Here is an 8,713-nt window from a genome sequence, read left to right as displayed (position 1 = left end):
AATGACTAAATGTGTCCTTTCTGAGGTCTGATTTTGATGTATTGTAGAGAAGAATTACAGGAACTCCAGTGTTTTAATGCTGACACATCACATCTCCCAATCAACCTGATCTTACTTGAAGCTTCTGAAATCCCTCTTATCAAATGGATCAAAGCTTCTTTGGATCAGGATTTGATTGAGTAGAAATGTGTTGAAATAAAAGCCAAAACAAACAAATTGTTCTTTTTCCAGTAAAGTCTGGGATTGGAGAAAAGGCTGAGGATTATGATGATGTCATCGACACCAGTGACTTCATAAGTGGGTGCAGTTGTTAACTGATCACATCAATGTAGTGAGTTCACATTAAAGCATGAGGTCAGAATGTGATGGAGCTGTTTGTACAGACCCTCTGCTTTTCTTTCATTTAGGTGCTACAGGAAGAGTGGAGGCACCAGAGGACTACGATGATGCCGTCACTGCTGGACCGATCCCTGATAACGTGGATGGTGTGCTTCTGTTTTGGGATTTGTTTTAGAAAGCAGTAGAAATGAAACACACACTGCAAATACGTTTGTTTATTGCTTTGTGTGGACTGAGATTTTTGACATGTACCATGTCATTTTGCATCGTGTCATCAAATCCACAGTGTACAAACTGCCACTTCAGTCCACTTGAAATAGCTTGAAATCTCTGTGTTTTGGTGTAGAGGATGAAGCTGAGAATTATGATGACGCCATTACAGCTGATCAGAAGTCAGTTCTACTGACAGGTATGATAAGAATGTGAGCGTATTTCATCCACAAGCATCCAAATGATCATTAATGACCTTCATGTGGATTGAATAGCTTTTATCTCTCCATTCTGACAGAGGACGTGTGAGAACTATGATGATGCAGTTACTGCTGAAACAAACCCAAACATCATCACAGGTCAGTTTTTTTCTGCAAATATACAAAAGGAAAGAAAAGCTGATGAGGGAACCACTGTTTCTAGCTGCTATGAAATAAGTGAGAAAAGGAAGGAACTTGTTTTTCTGAAGAACTACAACATCATCTGTAACTATAAATGGATCAAAATGAGCACATTGAATTGTTTCCTGTGTGGAAAAAGTGTAATTGTTGGTAAATTGGTATAAGAGGAATAAAAGACTTGGGGACGTGCAGTTAAAGTGAAATGATCAACGTTAGTGTGGTAACAGTAACTCAGCTTCATCACACCACCCTGTAACTCAGTATTTTACTATAACAGCAACACACACAGTCATTTATTACTTCTTCATTTCTTTCTTCACTACACACTCCAGAAGATGAAGATGAAGATGATGATGATGATGTGATCAGTGAGGAACAGGATGTAGGAGAGACAGGAAGTAAGTGAGGTGTTTATTCTGCTAATGTACATGAGTGTAAAAGCAGTGAAGTTAAAGCGAGACTTTATTCTAGACCATATATAATATAAAGATCAGCTTTGTGTTTTATAATCTCCATTCTGTCATTGAACAAGTGCAGCCATATTTATGAAACAGTTTAGAGAAGTTCTAGATTTCTGTCTCATTTCCTTCTCCATCTTCTACACATGTCCTGTGTTTATATGAAGAAAGCTGAATTGATAAAGATCCTTTTTTACACATGATGAAAAATCTTCTTAAACACGTTCCTACACGGTGCCTCATTGACTGGATTCTGAAGGTGTTCCATCACAATGACTACAATCCAAACCATCTATTCAAGAGCTCAATGTATTTCTTTTCCAGAATGTGATGAGGTGGAGGAGAAATCTCAGAAAAACAGGGACCATGTGACTGAGACACGCCACCAAAGGCCTTTTCTCAGGAAATTACATTTCAACTTTTACAAAGACAAAAAATGATTTGATTCTACTTCCAATAATGTCATGTTTTCTGAATGGTGTTGATTCTCCCCCTAGTTATTAGTAAATAGAGTAGTGAGAGTTCAATCCCTTTCATATGACTTCATGCAAAATCTCCAGCTTTTCCTTTCCTACACTTTTAATGCTATAAGTCAACTTCAATATCACTGTCACACCACAACTCATTTATCACAACAATTCTTTCATCAAAACTGCTCTGATTTTCATCTTCATGTTTTCCATTCATCAACTTCTTATTCAGTGTGTTTAGAAATGTGTTAGTGACTAGAAACCACTTCACAACTAACAAAAGCTTTTTATTCCTTAAAACTATACTTTTTATTCAGTTCAAACAAAGACACATTTACATTTCTGTTCAATTCTGTGTTTTAACTCATTTATTACAATTCCAGAATTCCTTTATGAAATATTCACACTCTGACATGCTAATTAGATTAGCCTGCTATATTGCAGTGTTTATTCGCTAGCTGGATATGCTGCAAGTCAGATCTAGTAGATGTCATTAGTGTAAATATAGAAACAGTTTTTATAAAGTTTTCTCAGATTTACATTGGAGTTCCTCAGGTTTCATTCAGGATTCTCTCGTTTCTTTTCTTCTTCTCAGGACTTTGTTTTATAATCTCAGCTTTAATTCAATATTCTCACTTTTGAAATGAGTGAATGAAGGTTCATTTTAATATTAAATCCTATTAAACTATAGATTCAGGATTCGAGATGTTATTTGTCACAACCACAGTACAAGCAAATATACAACAAATAAGATTTTTTTAGCTTTCAGAATGAGAAAAAGTTTATATTTTATATTTTTCATGCTTTAATTTGCTGTTTTTCATATTCTGTAACAATCATCTATTTTTATACATTGAATGAAATAAAAGTGCTTTGATTATTTTCACTAGAATGTGATGATGTGTGTTTGAGTTGAGTGAGTGGATCTTGTAGTGATGAATCTGTGCTTAATGTCCTTCTAGAACATCTCAGGCAGTAACAAAGAAAAATATTTATCTACTGATTCGGATGTTGTGAGTTCAAAACCCAGCAGCAACATGAGCTCAACCCTGAACAATTCAGATCTACACACACACACACACACACACACACAGTAAAGTTAACATGTCTTAAGTCATGATCACTCACTAATTTTATTGAGAGTAAATGTAATCGGGTTTAAGTTACTATCACAGCAGGGCTTCATTTGCTGTCACGTGCTCAGAGCGAGTATTTTCTAACGAACCCTAAAAGCAATCAGATCTGCGCATGTGCTGTAGAAGTCATTGGACGTCTCGCGCCGTGCCGACATTTTCACAATTCGAGGATCTCTTCATGTAAAGGTAAATTATCAAACAAATAATAACTGTGTGTGGATTTGTTCGTTCTACTTGTGTTATAGCTCTAACTATCATTTGTTTCATAATAACTTATCTAACAAACACTGCACAAGTGGAGCACTCTTCAGAGAGAGGGAGAAGAGAAAGACTTCTCCTCTGTGTGGTAAACACTGACTGTAAGAGTGGATGATTTTGAGTAACTGATGATCTTCCAACCGTCTTGGTGAGTTTTTTCTCTTAGAAATGTATTAAACTATTACTAAGCTAACACCGCTAATGCGGTCGCTAAGCCAGCGCTAGGCTAACGTGGTGTTAATACCTTTTTTCTCTTTTTTTCTGTTGACCACTACGCTGATTTTTGTTAAACATAGCGGGAAAATAAGACTTTTTGTATGATGTAAACTGAGAGAGATCCACAGAGCGAAGGTTAATGTTAAAATGTTTACCCTCTGGAGTCTGAGGGGGTTTTGACCCTTGAGAGATTTTGCTCTTACATTTGGTTCTTTTTAGTTGCTTTTAAAATATTTTATTGACAAAAGACTTATTACACTGAATTCAGCACAAACTGGGCTACCATTATATGTAAACAGCTTATATGTGTGTGTGTGTGTGTAAAATAAGGTTTGTGTGTGATTTTTGAAAAAGCAAAAAAACCTCACTGAAATAAGGCCACAAAAACTACACACTTTAAGCTGTCTAAAGATATATTTTTATTTCCGTGTGTCAGCTATTGGCCGAGTTTCAGCGCTTTTTGATGACGTGTTTCTAAACGAATCAGGCGACAGATGGCGCAGCCTGAATATTTTATTCATTTAAAAAAAAATACAACATTTTGTTTATATAGTGAGCATACACAAATAAAAGTAGACCCTTTTCAGATTTAAATGATGTATTACTTTGACATGTTTGATTAAATATGACCGAGCAGTTTCAGCTCTTTTACTGGCGTCTGAACAAAAAGCACGTTTGGGCGCGGCGGTGATTCAGACTCAGAGGTTAAACTCATCCTGAAACACTTGAAACACGCGGTGCCTCAGAATCTTCACTTGTGTTTAAAATAACCTACTGCAGATGCAGTGGACCTGTAAAGCAGTACAGATTAAAGAGAAGAGTTTTTAGGCTTGGCTTCATGGTGGGTTGAACACTTGTGTGATTATGAGTTGTGCTGGCAGTCAGTGGGGCAGAGTCTCTCACAGTCACTCATTTTTCTGATCTAAATGATCCTTTCCTTCTCCTCCTATCAAATAAAGGACAATGTGTATGTGATACTGAGCGTTATATATTATACTGAATGATTGCATGTGAAATTGGCACTAAAGTCATGTCTGCTCTTTATAGGACCATGGGAAGCTATAAACTAAGAGTTGTTGTAAATGAACAGGATATACATAAAGTCTCACTAGATGGAAGACCAGAAACAGTTGAAGAACTTAAGATAATAGTTAAAGAAAAATGCAAACTTGAGGATGATTTTTCTCTCATGTATGAATATCCTGACTTTGATAATTCCTCTGCAACCTTGATGATGTACAAGATTTGCCTACAAAAGCTACTGTCAAGGTCCTACCATTGGTGACACTGACACTGATACCTACCTCTACCCCAGTCTATCTGAAGTCTCCTCAGATGATTTAGAGTTTCTGTTGACACCAAGCTCATCAACAAGACAAGGGCGATGGCCAGAATCTTTGACATTCCAAATTTCCCAGTTGATGTGGAATTCAGACTGAGACAGGCAAATCTTCTGTTTTACGAGACCGTACTTACCTGAATGTGCCAAGAGACATGAAGCATGGTATTTTGGAGAAACTTGCTGAGGAGATCTACAAATTTGATGCCTATCCAAATGAAGAACAATTCTGTTATGTGGCATTAGCACTCATAAAAAACATCCCTGTCTGAGGGAACCAGGCTCACCAGATGGGTGCTCTGGCTGGAAGAACAGCTTGATGTACAAAATGGGAAACTATCGCACTAAACTGAGAAAAGCTGGATGTGCAGAGGTTGCAATAAACACAGGGATAAAGTGGCATCAAAAGGCCTCAAAAGACCAAAAAGGAATGAGGTGAATTACTTACCTAACCTACCTGAGGGCCAGAATGAAGATGGACTAGAGGCTGAAAGAAAGCTCCTGGTTGAAGAAATGAAAACGGAACCCCAGTGGAACTGTTATTGTTTCAAAGATGGATCAGACCTTCTCACTGCGGAGACGGGAGATTGTGGAGACCGAACCTCTAGTGAAAACCCTGAAGGAGCGGTGGCCTGCCCTTTTTTCAGAAAGACAAGTAAGAACTGACACAGATAATTTTTTGTTTACACCAATAATAAATGCCAGTGTAGTCACATGTTTTAGTGTATTTGCTGTGCATTGCAGGTATATGCAGAGTTCAACAGGATTGCCACCACAAATCTAGAAAATGATTTTTTGATGCGTTGGACTGCTTCACACCACGCTTCATCCATATCTTCAAGTCCAAGAAAGGAAGTGTTGGAGAAAAAATAGCTGAAATTGTGCAGCAGGTTGATTCAGGCGTACGTCTTCTAAAGTGTTCTTAATGTCATTTTTGGTTAAACGAGCATAAATACTGTATTTTAAGAAAAGGAAACTTGCAGTAGTGTTAAAACACAAGGTTCTTTGTCCCTGATAAACTGTGTACTAGATTTTCTCTCCACTGAAAAAAAAAACATTAAGATAAAACTCTTTTGATGTACACTTTTGTGTTCATATTGTAACGTTGAATATTGTATTATCCTGAACTTAATTTGTTCTTTCCAGTAGAAGCCAGATGTGACAGCACTACATCCCCTTGTTCTCAGAGGCCTCCCAATACTACTTGGTGACGATCCGAGTAACTTCTACAACTCTGCCTTTGTAAGTTCTTACACAGTTCCAGACAAATAAGAATATGGAATATGTCCCTGTGAGTTCAGTACTAGAAGGGAGCACAGTGGTGCATTGGGTAGTTCTGGTCACTCACAGCAAGAATGAACTGGGTTCAATCCAGCTAGCTGACATGTGTGGAAGATTGCAGCAGGAATATTTTTATGTACAGTAAAAATGATCCATGGCCCATGTGTTGATGCAGGAAAATGCAGGTTTGTGTAAAATCATTCCACTGTTTGTTTTGTCATGGTCAGGCTGTTAGATCTGTCTGTTCCAACAGGCAGGTCACACCAGAAAAAACAGGTGATAATCACAGCAGTCAGGTGATGCTTCTGAGGAATGCTGCAGATGACAGCCAGAAGGTAAAAAGTAACACATTTGTCAAACAAAAGAAACTGTGAAATTAATGATAAACTAATGAAGAAGACTTGAAGGCTGTGTATGCAGGACAGATAGATAAAGTTTCACTGTTGTAATGGAGTTTTGTGTCATACAGGATTTAAACGATGATGAGGGCTGGGCACAGGTGACTGTTGGCTTGCTGACTGTTATCAGCAAAGATGCACCGGTGTTTCAAGTCATCTCCACTTAAACCCTCAAGCATTTTGCCTTTTGTTTGGTCTGTCTTATGCTCTCCACCTTGAATACCCAAGGGCCGTGAGAAACACGTTAAACTTCATCCAGAGAGTGATGCTTAGGCTGGGAGAGAACAACCCCCCCCCCAAGACTCCAAACTGTAAAAAATCTCGTGTTGAGTAAGTGAAATAAATGAAGAGTTAGTTGAAGAGTAGAAGTAGTGCTGGTTGATATTGTGGCCATTGTTAAGTCATTATTGCACTACTTTAAAATTATTTTTGTTTTGCTATTATTGTGTTGAAAGCAAAAAACACTCGCTGCAGATACAAAGAGGTTTTTAAATGCCTTATGCTCGGACTATTCTGTTCATATAATTTATATTTAACAATTATTCTTGCAATCCTGCTGCACACACAGCACTTTGTAACTGCAGGTGAAAGGTGACAGTGGGTTCGGTTAAAAGCATCACCGAAAGTGCATTTGATTGACTGAGTGATGGTTATGGCTATTAATGGTTTGGCACTATGTTGCTTCTGTGTATGTGTCAGGGATTCCCCTGCCACGCCCCCCTCGGCCGCTGTCAGAGATGCACCCTGCCATGCCTTCCTCGGCCGCTGTCAGAGATGCACCCTGCCACGCCCCCCTCAGTAGCTCTCACGGTGCCTCATTATCCCGTGCCTGCCCGATCACCGACAGCTGTGACTCGTTAGGATTCAGACTATATAGACTCACGTTCTCGAGTCACAGGCTGTCGGTTCTTGTATTGTCATGCTGGTGATATCTGTGGCTGCTCGACCGCCAGCATTCCCCGCTGGTTTTGTATCCTGGTTCTGTTCCTTCTGGATTGCTCTTAGCCGCTGCCGTTTACTTTCGTTTCGGACTCTAAGTTTAGTTTTTGGATTACTCGTCTCGAGCGGATATTTCTTGTTTGTTTTCTCGTCTCGGCAGCAGTGAGTGTTTGTTTGTTGAACTGTTTGGTTTGAATAAAGACAATGCTCGAGTTATTTCCGCTTCCGCGTCGTCAGCCTGACAGTATGAGAGCAGTGCCAGTTGCTGTTGTCTGCTAAGTGATTATGGCACTTCTTTAAAACAAAAGTTTTTATTTTTACTTTAGTTACAGGCCACATTCCTGACTGTTTTAAGAGATGCAAATGTTTTAAAGCTGTGGTGTGAAAATTAAAGGGTTGAGAAATAAAGCTGTTATAACAGTATTGGGATTGTGTGTTGTGTATTTTACTTTATACCATTACTCCACTGTATAGGTATAAATTATAGTGCGTCAGCAGGCATTTGTTCATGTTTTAGATACAGACATTCCCTACAAAGTAGACCTTCACTACATGTCTAATTATTTATTACCAAATGTAATGTTTTACTGAATGTTATTATTTAAAGCTAAAACTAGGCCTTTATTTACTGTTGCATTAAAAGGGATATATTATAGTGCAGTTTGCATGCTTTTATGAAGTAAATCTGACTGATCTTAAAGTACATAAAACTAAAAAATCTCATATACAGGAAATTAGTGTCACATGATGATTAAGGAACGTGTCTGCAGCTTGGATATTGAGTTGTTGGCTGTGGGACTGCAATCATATTATCTGACCAGGGAGTTTTCACATTTTATTGTTGTAGCAGTGTACATTCCCCTCAGCCCAACAAAACATCAGCATGTGACCTCACTCAATGACAGTGTCATTAAAAAGCTGCAAACCAAACACCCTTTTGCCCCAGCGTGTATACTGTTAATGAAATAATCCTGATTTTTTTTTTTTTCATTTGATCTCAGTCCTAGCTGCTTCTCCTCCTTCAGTGTGAGTTCTATTTCACACTTTGGAAACAGGTTTACCAGAAACCCATCAGAAAAACTGCACTGTAAAATTCAAACTTGCAAATTGTTAACTCAGTTTAAAATGCTAAATTAGGTGGACATCATTTTGAGCACAGTGTTGAGTTTACTCATAAATAAAGATTTAACTGCATGTTTACTACTATTTTGTCCAATAAAAATAAACAATTAAGTTGGGAAAACGTAACATTTTGATTTCTTCATTCA

At 38.1% G+C, this 8,713-nt stretch overlaps 1 pseudogene; it reads left to right on the top strand.

Annotated features, from left to right (window-relative positions):
• LOC124401088 overlaps nt 1-2,152 on the top strand; it is a 12,542-nt pseudogene extending 10,390 nt beyond the window's left edge.
• The last annotated feature ends 6,561 nt before the right edge of the window (nt 2,153-8,713 follow it).

Source organism: Silurus meridionalis, chromosome 18 (assembly GCF_014805685.1).
Source record: "Silurus meridionalis isolate SWU-2019-XX chromosome 18, ASM1480568v1, whole genome shotgun sequence".
NCBI classification, from domain to species: domain Eukaryota; kingdom Metazoa; phylum Chordata; class Actinopteri; order Siluriformes; family Siluridae; genus Silurus; species Silurus meridionalis.
This window is presented reverse-complemented; position numbering and strand designations above follow the sequence as displayed.